Source organism: Thermobia domestica, chromosome 1 (genome assembly GCF_964235325.1).
Source record: "Thermobia domestica chromosome 1, izTheDome1.hap1.1, whole genome shotgun sequence".
Classification (NCBI taxonomy): Eukaryota; Metazoa; Arthropoda; class Insecta; order Zygentoma; family Lepismatidae; genus Thermobia; species Thermobia domestica.
Window position 1 is genome coordinate 141,295,022 of NC_137454.1, and position 14,166 is coordinate 141,309,187.

At 33.5% G+C, this 14,166-nt stretch overlaps 1 protein-coding gene across 4 annotated transcripts in view; it reads right to left on the minus strand.

Annotated features, from left to right (window-relative positions):
- Positions 1–14,166, minus strand: part of Kdm3 (Lysine demethylase 3) — a 674,618-nt gene that overhangs the window by 143,448 nt on the left and 517,004 nt on the right. Inside the window, exon 1 of one of the 4 annotated variants that reach the window (XM_081763864.1) lies at positions 732–772. The exons of the other annotated variants lie outside the window; for them this stretch is intronic. The gene's annotated coding sequence lies outside the window, so the exon portion shown is untranslated. Of the gene's footprint in view, positions 1–731; positions 773–14,166 lie in introns of those variants that run through there. 4 annotated transcript variants of the gene reach the window in all.

Here is a 14,166-nt window from a genome sequence, read left to right on the forward strand (position 1 = left end):
TTTTTCATTAAATTTTATCAAGAAAGAAAAAGAAAACGAAAACACAAGATATTCAAAGGTCACGGACTTCGAGACCTAAAGAAATTCCTTCCTTCCAAGCAGATTGTATCCTGGTGTCTTTTTTTTTTTCACTATGTAGACTTGGAACAATGCCAGAATATGAAGAAACAGAGGTACACACGGGAGGAGGGAGCGAATCCGTGTGAATGTTCGTGTCTATCAATACTGAGACCGGGAAAGGAAAACTTTTCTGGAAAAAAGAAACCCTGTTCAACTAAGTTCAGCAGCACGCAAATAGTTTTCTACTTCACAAGGATCGACCAATGCAAGGAAAGAGGAGTGGAGAAATATTTACTACTAGGAAAAAGTTCAAATATAGAAAGGGTTTCACACATCAGATAAAAGCATTGAACTTTATTATCATTATTATTATTATTATTATTATTCCCTTGTTCCTTGAGCATTTTATTAGATTTTAAAAAAAGACAGAAAAAAAAAAACAAATATAAAATCAGCTAAAATAAAAGCGAGAAATCAGACAAAAAAAAAAAAAAAACTGTTCACTTCCGTTTGTGACATTTACTTTCAACGTGTAGAATATGATTACAAACAAATTAATGGGATAATTCTGTAGATAATCCTACATGCACACACACTAAATGAGTGTGTAACTGTGTGAGAATTTCCTCTCTCCCTCTCGATTTATTTTTTCAAAACTTCATTACACTTACCACCTTCGTCTTCGACGTGTCCAATATATCGCAACAACTTACCTAAAAGAAAAAGAAATTAACAATTTAATAATCGTTACAGTAAAATAATAGGTGGTATAAATAAACAATATATAATTATATACTACATATAGTTTAACTCTCATCGAGACAATTTCGTTCTGCTACGATCAGTATTGCTCAGCATTAATTTCCAAGGCAAAATATTAACCTCTGTGGTATTAAACAAGTCAATTTTAATCATTGTACCATGATACATTTACAGGTTCCCGTACCACCAAATTCATCCTTCAACCTCCCCCCCCCCCCTTCCGCCAGAAACAATCAATCTACTAGCAGTAATCGAAAACAAAACAAAACAAAACCAGTCAAGGAATTAAACTGATTTAGTAAATTAACTATAGATATTATTGAGTATTTGACGGACATTTCCGTGACAAAACTTACATTTTTGAAAGTAATATTCTCGAAATCATAAACAGGAAACGGAAACGGCAATACTTTGGACATCAAATACAAATCTCAATCAACCAAAGATCATTTACATTCGTTTAATGCCAGATATAAATAAAAATGAAGTTTTTCAAAAGATAGCTAGGTAGATGACCATTTTTTTTTCTACAAAAGATCCCACTATTTTATATACTTTTCGGATCCCATTTTAAATTGCAGATCCACGTCGGTGATAAAAGGCCAAAGTTCAACTTAATTATCTTTTTATGATTTATAATCCTGTATTCGCTATTTTCTGTCCTCGATGTAAACACTTTCTCTTCACGATTTTTTTTTCTGACGCCACCAACATACCACCAGGAATGTAATATTTCTGCATTTACTTCGTATCCTTCGCTTTGTCGTTAAAAATAATAATAATAATAATAATAATAATAATAATAATAATAATAAATAAATAAATAATAAAAAAATCCACTTTGAAGAAGAAACGGAGCAAAAATCTGCGAATTTAGAAAAAGATTTTCGTTTACTTCGATACAGACAAGAACACGTGGAAACGATTAAAACTACTGCATACATTTCTTTCTCCTACACCTATTCTTCAATTGCTCACAAGTTTTAAAACATCACTATAATTATCATATCGTGCTCCAATCAATTCTTTGCGTAGTAAGTTGACGTAAGAGTTATGACTCAAATCGGTGAGGTGAACGACATGAAGATATACCTAAACTGTATGTCCAAACGGAAATTAGCCGTAATATGCCTCAATGATTAGAATGCGAACCTAGATATAAACTTTTATGCAGACTTAAATTATGCAACTGAAATTGTTAAACGGGGGTTTCTTTAGACATTTTTTATCAAGTAACTTATTTTTTTTTAGACTGCAGTCAAGTCATTATCTGTACTATTAATTTAATTCAGATATTTATTTACGAAAAAGCATTGTTTCCAAGAAATACTCTTTTGCTATATTCACGTTTTGTTGTATTACATGTATAGTGAAACTTGATACAATATTTAAGAAGAAAAGAAAAAAACAGAAGTAAAATCACATATTTATGGGAGCATTTTGCTGTATTGAAAAAAAAAAAAAAAAAAAGGCAACGTGTAATACTTTCTCATGACCGACATAACCACAAACAGTTTTGTTCTTTCCTTCACTATCATTATGAAGCAATCACAAAACTAGGCGCTATCATCGAAAGTGAGCACGTGAAATGATTAGCACAAAAACGCTGTCATCTTCAATGGGCAAAGATAATTATCGTAATGTCAAAATGATCTTTTCAAACCTTGGTCGAGTGTTCGAGTGTCACGATTGTGAAAGTAAAACTACTCAATACGTAATACAGAACAACCGGAATACTCTATCCTTGTGTGTCCATTCGTTCTTTCTAACAAGACGCTAGATTCCTGAAAACTAAAAGGTCTAAGGAAGCACGTATCTAAAGCAAAATGGTAATGCGATTCAAGTATGCTTTCTTTATGTTCCCTGGTAAATACAGCACATACATCACCATCCGGTCATAACTATTCTAAAATTAGACTTCCGGTTATGACGAAAATAAAAAATAGGCGAGACACATGAAAAACGAAGGACTAAAACTTAGAGCACATACATTTTTATAACTCCCTTAACGATTTATACTTAAAATCCCTATTATGTGGTCCAGTTTATTTCTTGTTTGTTTCTATTGACTTCTACATGTTCTTAAGTATGTTCCGAAGATTCGTATCTCGAACACATTTGCGAATCATGACATAAGTTGATAGGAACTTTTATACTAGGATTCTCTGCAATGAGTCTTATGTTAATAAGTTTCAAATGTTTTGCTCACATTTTTTTTATTGTTCGAGCTCACAATATTAACATATACTGCTCTCTTCAATCATTTTATTGTCACATTTCTAATGGACTTATTTTCTGTTGTGAGAAAGTTTTAAAAAGAATAACGAAGCAACATTTTTTTCCTTTACGTAAATCTAAATAGAAAATATCTTCGGACGAGAATATCTTCAGAAACAAAATATATTCATGTTTTTAACATGACTGTACCGGGAGTGTAGCAATAACCTGCAATTTCTATTCCTCATCACGGTGAAATCATAATGAATTACAATATCCCTGACTGCACTGGTAACGTAATACTATGGATATTGTATGATCAACTCAAACATATCCCTTACAGCAGAGGCTATAATGGGATAATTTATATCAACAGTTCATTGTATATACTCTTAACTTCTTTGTAATAAATGATTTCCCTTCTTCAAATAAAATTTTAATCTACAATGTAAACAAGCCATCAAAAATGCTCTATAAACAAGTATTTCCAGGAATTAAAAAGGAACAGTTGACGTAAATAAACTATTCATAATTCATAGTTTCATCCACATCTATGTATCTATATACCGAATAAAATACTGTTAATCATGATCGGTCTCAGTTCGAATAAAAATTCTATGCATAACAATAATCACATAAAATGCAACTGAAAGAGTCAGCCTAATAGCTTGTAATTTTACCCGTGGATAAATTATCTCTTTCTCTCTCTACATATATAATTAACCGACATTAATGAAATATATAAGAATCATCGTAAGAAACAAGGCTCTATGAACTCTTGTTCAGCGGAAAATAATAAACGCTCGTTTTAGAGCACGAAATAATAATAAATGGATAGAAAATCGACTGAAAAAGCTTTTTTATTTTTCTTCTCTTCAGCTTCAGTAAGTTATTATTACTCTTCCACACACCCTTTTTTCATAAGACAAAAATCGGTTAGAAAGGCAACACTTTCTTTGCTTTTTTTCTTTTTTAATGTTCTTTCTAGGAATACAATACTTGTAAAATCAATATTTCCCAAGTTTATTGCCATTCGGTGTAATGCCAATGAGGAAGTCACGTTGGCGTAGTTGGGGAGACATCTAATTACCAACCCTAAGACCGAAGTTTGATCCTCCGTCGGAGGCAAAATAATTTCTTGTTCTATTTTCGTTTCACTGTGGTTCTGAGGTTAATACGCCTTCTATAAAATTTATATTTGCGAGAAACCTGCGAAGTCAAAACTGCACGAACGCTGTGCTGACATTCGCCTGTACTATCGAAAGTCTGTACCAACTAGAACATAACTAAAATTTAAAATGTTTTTAATCTGCACTTACACATAACTTTTAACACAAACAACTTCTCCCTTAAAGAATCCTATTTCCATTTAACGGATGACAGTCAATTTTAACACAGCTAGAGTAATGATTCATGATGAGGACGACTCCCTAACGTCTCGGATTTACATAAACCTGTCTCCCTAAGGATTGTTCGCAACTCTGAACGTCCCGTCTCCCTCCAACACATAAATTAATATCATTAGTACTACACACACATATATATATATATATATATATATATATATATATATTAAATCTCGCTTTTAGTAGTTATAGATACTCAACTGATAGGAATACTCTTTTCTCTGACACTCACTTTTGGTGAGTTTTTGTGCTATTATTTTATTAATTCTGATATTTAAGCAAGAAGAAAAGTGCATAACGGTGAATATACTGTTAAATTTTCATAGGGTGTCCTACTTTTTAAGTCTAGAAATACAGGAGCTCAACTCACGCCTTATACTTAATTCTGTAGGATTAAATACTTGTTACTTTCTTTTTCACATACTGAAAAACCCAGGTTTACAAGTAGTAATTGCGACATTCTAAGAGACATTACTGAACAACAGTAACATTCTGAGTTCATATATTTCGCATACAGTACATAAATAAGTGATCTATCAGAATAAAATTAACTACATCAGACTGGACACGAACAACATATTTTTCAAGCGTCACAAAAATAATTTATTTCCTGGATTTTCTCAAAATTTACGCATGAGAGTTTACCCTGAAGCATGCCGTTTTGTCCACCTCGATATGATCTATCGACTAATATACCTCATGGTTGGACAATTTTATTTCAACGTCAATTTACGTTTATGATTTATGGATAATTTAGGAACTGCCACTGACCATATAATGAAGAGATAGATCAGCGTATACTTCAGTACCAACTTCACCTTAATATGTGGCGTACTACCTGTACTCATCATTTTTTTTATACAAAAACTAGTTTTTCTCGAAAAACTACGCACGAGTTTTTACACTGACACACATTTTGTTCTGCTCAATAATATGTATCAGTTGGTATGGCTCGTCTTTAGATACTTTTTTTCCTTCGTTAAACCTTAATAATATTGCAGAATTTATACAATTCTGTCCGTTTCGGCGAAGACTTATTGTCATTCTTAGCACAGACCGTTTTGCAGTAGTTTAAGCAATAGTTAAAAAAAGAAAAAGAATCTGGGCTGAATATGGCAGTAACTATTTGCCGAAATTCACATAACTGTAATATTTATCATACACAAAGATTGTTTTTGAGTAAATAAATGAGAGGTAGGTGCTACTGTATTGGCGGATTACACTATTTCTTATTATTCGTGTGTGTAAATACTACGTTTAAGGTAAAGCGAAGCTCGAGAATACGACTAACCCGACTGGCCTCTCACTTTTATTTTTATTTCCTTTTTGATTAATTACGCCGATCAAAAGATAATGGTTTATCAGTGGATAAAAAATTGTGGGTCAAGACTTCAAGAGTCAAAATCTAAACAAGGGAGGGGGGAGAAATTAAGAGGTTTCGCATTCCCGTATTACCTATTAATGCATGTAATATCCTCTTCTTTTTGTCATCAAATCTATTATTTCATAACCGCAAAACTAATAATCGGCTAGAAATATACATTTTTTTCTAAAACTCCCCCCCCCAAAAAAGATACTAGCACTAAAAATCGCCTCCCCTCCCCCCCAAAAAGATACTAGCACTAAAAATCGCCTCCCCTCTCCCCCCAAAAAAGCTGGCTAACACAAGAGCTTAGTGAATATTCTATCACGGACCTATCTCCATACATACACACACTCAAAAATCGAAAATGGTTTAATTCTCGTAAGTATTAAACTACGTTTATAACCATTAGTTTTAAAGCGATTGTTATTAATTACAGGTACTTTCAAGAGTTCGGGTTGTATGTTGTTCATTACTGAGAAATAGGTCGCAAATTCAATTACAATTTCAAAACTTTCAACGAACTGAAATCTTCAAAAATTTAGAGACAATTTCGAAAAGACTACCATCTTGGTGTGCAGCATTTTGTAACTAAAAGCCCATTAGATGAGCTATAATCTTCCGCAAATTGTAACGCTAGGATTCAGTGACGACGCAAACTTAATTTCTTAGGGAAACAAACGGAGTGGCAAAGAAAATTTTGGGGGCATTTACAATACACATGTAAGTAAATGACAAAATAGATACTATGGCGAGGAGATCTGCCTCAGGCCCCCTCTAATGTCGTCAGTACCAATTTTTTTTTTTTTTTTTTTTTTTTACAAAGGTTTTATTTGAGAATGATTTTAAACATGTATCCCGCCACTTTTTATTTTACGCAAATTACAAAAGAAAAGAAAAAAATTATTTCACAATATAATGTATAACATGGAAATTTGAGTATCCGATAATGACATCATGAGCAACTCCCTAAAATTTTTGGCCTACTTAAAAGATCTGCTATTAGATTATTTAGCATTCTGTAGACACTGTATGACTTGTAATTTTCTAATTTTATTTTACATATTTTGTCACTTTTAGGTTACTAATTTTATGTAAGAAAAACGACAAAAAATGTTGGGAAGCATAGTCAGGATTTCTAAACAAGTTGAAAACTATTATTATTATTATTATTATTATTATTATTATTATTATTATTATTATTATTATTATTATTATTATTATTATTATTATTATTATTACTACTACTACTACTACTACTACTACTACTACTACTACTACTACTACTACTACTACTACTAATAATAATAATAATAATAATAATAATAATAATAATAATAATAATAATAATAATAATAATGACTTCTATCAAGGTTATCCGAGGCAAACTTACACAATACGACCTAGGACAAACTATATGATGATACTATTGGAAGTGAATTAACTATTTAACGTAAAATATAACTGGGATCAAGTGCTGGGCTCCTATGAGTTTACCTGCACAGTTAAGGTAAATTTAACTTGAGCAATACTACAGAAATTAAGTATGACTGAGTGGAACTTGAAAATCTTGAAAGAACCGGTAACTACTCCACATCATATTACCAATGTATTTACATGAGGGGAAAAATTAATTACAACACAATACGGCACATAACTTAATTTCTAAATCATATGTATCAATATAGCAATGTTTTATTTTTCATGCTAATAACTTTTTTCCCTTTTTAACTGGACCATTGTTATGCAAAACAACAGGGGGGGGGGGAGTTTTGTGTAAATTATACACTTGCGACCTATTATTCAGTTGTAAGTTTTCCAGCCAGCAATATCAAATTTTGCCGTAGGAAAATAGCTCCTTAAACGCATCCAAGCCCAGGCACGCAACAACAATCAGCCGGCGAGAAAAGAAATGCTAATTAAACCTTGACCACATGGCGTGAATCCTGCTTAAAGTTATTAAACTTGAGAAACAAAAAGTGGAAACAGGAAATTATTTGCAAGTTTTACTATTCGGAAATATTTGTGTTATTACATATTTATTCATCAAAATGTATTCATTGTAACAATTTCCACTTGGCTGAAAAATTCCAGTTCGCCGAAGACAACGTGTGAAGCCACCGTAGTAATCTATGGTTGAATGCATTGTTAACCTTCATTTAAGGAAAGAGAATCTTCTACACTAATTGATATTTTCCTAGTGAGTCTTGATGCACAATATATCACTTCACTCAAGAACCAAGAATCCTTTTACGTAACAAACTATAGCATCCACACGAAATCCAGTATTGAGAATGTCAAGTTGTATTTCGTGCTGTTCGAACATTCTTATTCGGACTTTAAGTAGCCCTATTGTTGAGACTATTACTTTCTGAGAGACTTACGCAAACTAGTTCAGACTTCAACGTTCAGAGGTTCATCGTCTGAGCTTTATGCTTCTCTGTGTGATCCTGTGTGTTTTTCTGAAATATTTGATGCTTTGAAAAGAAAAGAAAAAAGAAACACATTATATCAGTGCAATGAAGTGATAACTTCTTACTTATGTTCCATATGCACGGCATCATGGTCATGAGAGATGACCGAAATATACTGAATATGAAATCCTAATGTCGTACTGCACGGTAAGATTTTGTTTTCAAATGTGAGTTGCCCACATCATGTGAGCATGGTGTCAAAGAACACAGAAACAGTATGATTAAACAGTGTATTACATATTAGACGCAGTAAATAAAATACAAAGTTTACAAATTATTATAAAGGTACATAAATCATATCCTTGAATGAGTAGTACGAATGGAATTACTTAGAGTAAGCGGGGGTGAAAGGCCCAATTTTTAATATTTTATTTATTTGCGACTATGAATCGAAATGCACAGGAAAACAAAATATACGAAATGGAAGGTACATCCTTCGGTATTTCTACTTGAAGGCTATATTATGTAATGTTTGATGTTGAAGGAGATACACTGATGTTTGTAAAGTAAGAGGAAACAGGGCACCGTACCCCATGGTCAGGGTAAAACGCCCACATCCATGGGGTAACATGTCCACCCACCTAAAAGGCGAAAATTCATAGCATTTGAAAATCACGTTAGCATAGGTGTTCTCACATTACAAGAAATTATATTATGGTATATTGCGGCACAAGTTACAAAAATCTATCTTTAAAGCATTTAGTTACGGATATACTTCCTGAGCTTTGAAAGTACAGAATAGAAAAACACATATTAATTGAAGATTCTAATTGTGAAATATGTGTCTTGATATAAGTAAAATATAAGTTTTGCACAACACAATATTAATAGCATAAAGCAGTCTTACGGGAGTACTACGCTAACTCCAAATGAAAAATATGATAAAAGCAAAAAAAGACAGTGAAGGAAATGAACAGAATTTACATGTTTCTACTTTTCTGAGACAGTGAGTGTCATTTAAAATACACATTTGGAAACCGTGTACATACTTCGTGGAGCCACATTTGACAACGAATACACTTGATCCACTGAGATATAGACATAGGTCCTATACGTTTATAATAATGTCTACCACAGATTCCGCAATAGTTATCTTCATCTGTATCAGATGAGTCTGTACGGTTGTACTGATTTTCACCTGAAGCACTTAAACTTTTTCCGAATAATTTAGTAGAATGCATAGTTTGTTTTGACTTTTCGAACTTTTCTGGATCGCATACGTTCTTCTTCTTGTTAGGAGGAACGGAAGCTGCTATACTAGATGTTGCTTATCTATGTCGAGAGCGAAACTGATGTCCAGTCAGAATCGTCGCTCGTAGCCTTCGCTTGGAAGTAGAAGCTGATACAACAGTACCGGTGTAATGTCTTCAAATCACCGTATTGTTTCTATTGACATGTTGAGCTCCACTTGCTTGTGGAATTCTAGGTCTCCTACGCTCCACACTGGAAGTAGATGGCACATTTGACGTTGTAGGAGAGGGGTAGGCCTGGATTTGACAAGTTGGAACTAGAACTACTGGAATTAGAGCGACACTCTTCCCGAAGCGTGTTCTGGAATTGAAAATATTGAAAGGGAATACTGTACATGCACGGAATCCAGCCGCTCGGTTTCCTACTGTCGCTGCTTTCGACCATGCTTGATTACTTAGTTCTCCAAATTGCAAGCGTGTGGATTTGTGATCAGAATTTGCTATGATTCAATGTGAACAAGCTGCATAAAAATGTATTTTGAGAAGTTAAGAAAATATACGATCCAACTGTTGCAGATAATGCGTTGAGTGACTTGGGAGACATAACAAAATTATGTCACTGGCTGCAGCATAATCAAGCATTTCAGTACTACTGGAATGGCAAATGTGTCCGTGGGGTGAAACGCCCATGGGCCATTCACCCCGACACCAAGTGGGCAGATCACCCCGATGTCAAACACGATAGTTTCAGTTCATTGACTCCCAACACTGCATGGCACGGCGATAGACCATTATTGCATCAGAAAAGCAGAACCCTACTTTCTGCAACGCACATGCACTGGATTTCCCAGTGCACCAATATAATCATTCTTTTTCCATAAATCTGAAACGTTTAAAAAATATTCCAAGTAAAAATTATACATTTACCACATTTAAATCAGCCTGTACGCCTTTAATTTCTTCACACAATGTAGTTTAATGTCACCTTCGTCTTCCATGGAATTGCGTCTTTACACAATCTTATCACTGTTGACACTTCATATCCCCTTCCTTGTTTTTTTGGGGGGTGGGCATTTTCCCCCACTGGGCATTTCACCCCCGCTTACTCTATATATCAAATAGGTTATCGAAAACCAGAACACAAGGTCCCAGACATGATTTAAATCACTCACTTTTCAAGGAAGGAAAGAGCGTAAGCACCATGAAAAGTTGTGACTAGTGTTGTAAAGAGCTGGGGGAAAAAATGGGAAAAATTGAAATTTTTGAATATTTCACTACATTATGCTTTTAAAATGAAAAGTATTTTATATTTACTAGTTTACAGTTAAGATCATTGAGTAGTTAAGTATCTTATATTAGAATAGGGAAATTTTGCGTCATCCTTTAAAGTTAGCACCGTGATAGAATGGAGTCATGACTACAAAAGATACTAAAATATAATCCTAGTTAGATTAATTAATATAGAGGCATTTAAATTATCTTATGTAATCTTAGAAAGTTACCATTTTATGGTAGGGAAGTGTTAAAATAACAGGGCCAGAATCATTTTAGTTAATACCGGTATGTTAAAATCAAATATATATTTTATGGAGATACGTATCTTCCTTGTTCTGTGTAAAATTTCCGGAAATTTTGAATTCATAAGAAAAAAAATCAGTTCGGAAATATCGGCAAAAACCGGAAAATATAATCTGAAAACTATTTCTTCGCCTGATGTTAATTTTATTTGCTGTAATGTATCTGCAGCATATATACAACGTATTTCGCTAGCAGGAAAAATACTTAAAGCAACAGGTTTTATTTTTACTTTTTAGTTTTCTGATTTCTGATAATCTTTCTTTATTATTTGTATATTTTTTCGAACAACTCAAAAAGTGAGATGATCATGTTTACACATACACATATACACCTCACAAGTGGGTAAAAATTGGTACAGCGAGAAATATATTAAATAACTTCACATGGGAAACTTCCGTTCGTTATTATTAAAGACTAGCAGAATACTCATTCTTCGCACAGGGAGAATACGTTTCATTTTGGATATAAAGCGCACCAAAACTGTCAGCACTAAACTGGGACTCCAAAAACTATTAATTCCACCCAAGTATCGGTCATTTTCAATTATTTTTACACGTCACCCTCTCCCATTAGGACTACTAATGGGAGCTGAATTTGAATTTAAACGGCATCTGAAGTGTCACTGTTCATCTCAGCGACCCCGAAAACTATAGATTTGACACTAATATCGGTTATTTTCAGTCGTTCATATTATATATATATATATATATATATATATATATATATATATATATATATATATATATATATAAAGGGTGGATCCAAGGAGGGCTATAGCCTCCCCATTGACCCTCAGGTATACACTGGATAAAATGGACTTCAATCCTGTTTTACACTGGATAAAGCGGCAAACTAAGTTTCAGCCCCTACCTTGATCATATCCTGGATCCGCCACTATATATCTTCCTACCTAAGTTGCGGGCCTGAAATTGGATTTTAAACAGCTTCCGAAGTGTTACTATTCATCAAAGCAAACCCCAAAACTATGCATTCGACACTAATATCTGTCATTTTCGATCATTTGTATATATATCCCGCCCCCAGGTCACGGCGCTGAATTTGGATTTAAACTGCATTAGAAGGGTCACTGCTCATCTCAGCGACACCGAAAACTATGGATTCGACACTAATATCAGTAATTTTCGATCATTTTTAATAAATCATCCTCTCCCCTGGTGAAATGTTGTTATAATATATAACAACATTTCACCAGATCAAAAACCGCATTAAGAACTCAGTTTCATTCAAGAGACATATTTGTTTCAACAGAAACGCTTCATAATGGTATATGTGTAAAAGTTCTGTAATTAATGCACAACCACGAATAAACAACTGAAAAGCACACAAAGGAAATGAGTGAGACTATTATTTTCAAGAATGATTACAACAGTTTTATTTTCGAATAGTTCCTTTTTAAATATTCGCAATATTGAAATTTCTCAACTTACATTTTGCATGCGTTCGAAAAAAAAAAAAGTTTCATTACTAGTAAAACTAACCTAATACAAAGATTTTTGTTATTTTCCCATTTTTTCCGGAAAGAAATCGGAAAAAATGTTTTTTACCAACAGGTTCAAAATTTCCGGAAATTTTACAACACTAGTTGTCCATTCTTTTTAATACTGATGCAAACCTGTGTTCAACGTCAATTTATTATAGTCTTACACAATATTATATATATATATATATATATACAGAAAGGCCTTTGCCATGCTGCCACAGTGAAGATGTAAAAAGTTATACACAGATAATGCAGAGATAACATCAGCCAAGGTTCCAAACCCTCTTCAACCAAGTGCTTGGGCGCAGTCACTCCAAAGTCCCCCACCGAAAAAAAAAGTGCGAAAATGCTTGTTCAAGTTCCCCCTCCTCCAACCCACAAAAAAGGGAAAACTCCTACTCTGATTTGAATGTTAATTAGCCTACATAGACTGGGAGCGCGTGGCCACTTCGTTTTAAAACAGACTCAATCCATCTCCGTTTTTTGCCTCCCGCCACATCTTGTTCTCTCAATCAAAAGAGAAGTATTCTTTGCTATGAGAACTTATTATTTTAAAATGTTATCCATGCTAACTTAATCTTCACAGTTCTTGAAAATGTCATTAAGGTATAATTCAAGTTCGACTGTTCTATTTTCAATGAAAACCTAATACATTGCCCAAAGCCTATCGGAGCAACCCACGCCCCAAAACTCGCCTGAGGGCACCCATGCTTAGGAAACATTTCCCCAGTTTGGTCTTCCTGACCTAATTAACTGTGTGTTAAAAAGAATGAAATGCTATTAATCTGGAAGACCAAAATAACTTCTGTGATGTGACGGTCACCATTTGAGGGAAGCAATAGAATTTGCTGCACAAATATCACTAAGCAAAAGAATGCTCTTTTACATCTTGATCATATAAAATTAACTTAACTCGATGTCAAAATTTTGAGAATACTTTCAGTCACGGAGACATAATTTGCCTTGTCCTGAGCTTAACTACACTTTTATCGTATAATGGAAATAACACGGATTTATAAGCAAAGATAGTATGAACAGACAAAAGATCTGTCCTCGGAATGTAAACATTTTTTCCATAACTTTAGATAGAGGTCAACGCAACTTAAATAAGCCATCATTACACTAAGACATTCCACGGTATTATAAGCCATGAAGTGCAATGGCACACTAATCAGAGTCTTAGTTATGTAATTTGGAGTCAGTCTTTAGTTACTACTTCAGTCTTTATAAGCGTAAGTTCAAATTTAATAATTCAAATAACTTCCTAATAGTCTAAGATTTCGAGTACACAGCGAAAATATCCTACCGCCAGCAGAAATCGAATTTCATCAAAAGTAAATGTTCTGAGCCACATTATCAAAATGCATGTAAAATGTCAATACCTACTTTTTATTTGAAATAAAATGTAAAACATTAAGATGTCAAGGCTGATCTGAAATATTTACCTAACACCTTTCCATGAGCAAGAACACTCCACAAAATTTGAATAATTTATGTTCAGTTTCTAGTCTTATATTTTTTAAATGATGGGTTACAACCGTTGAGTATTTTTAAACTTTTCCCACTGATAACTTTACTAACCATTTCATCATGCACTACTTATGTTCTTTTATGC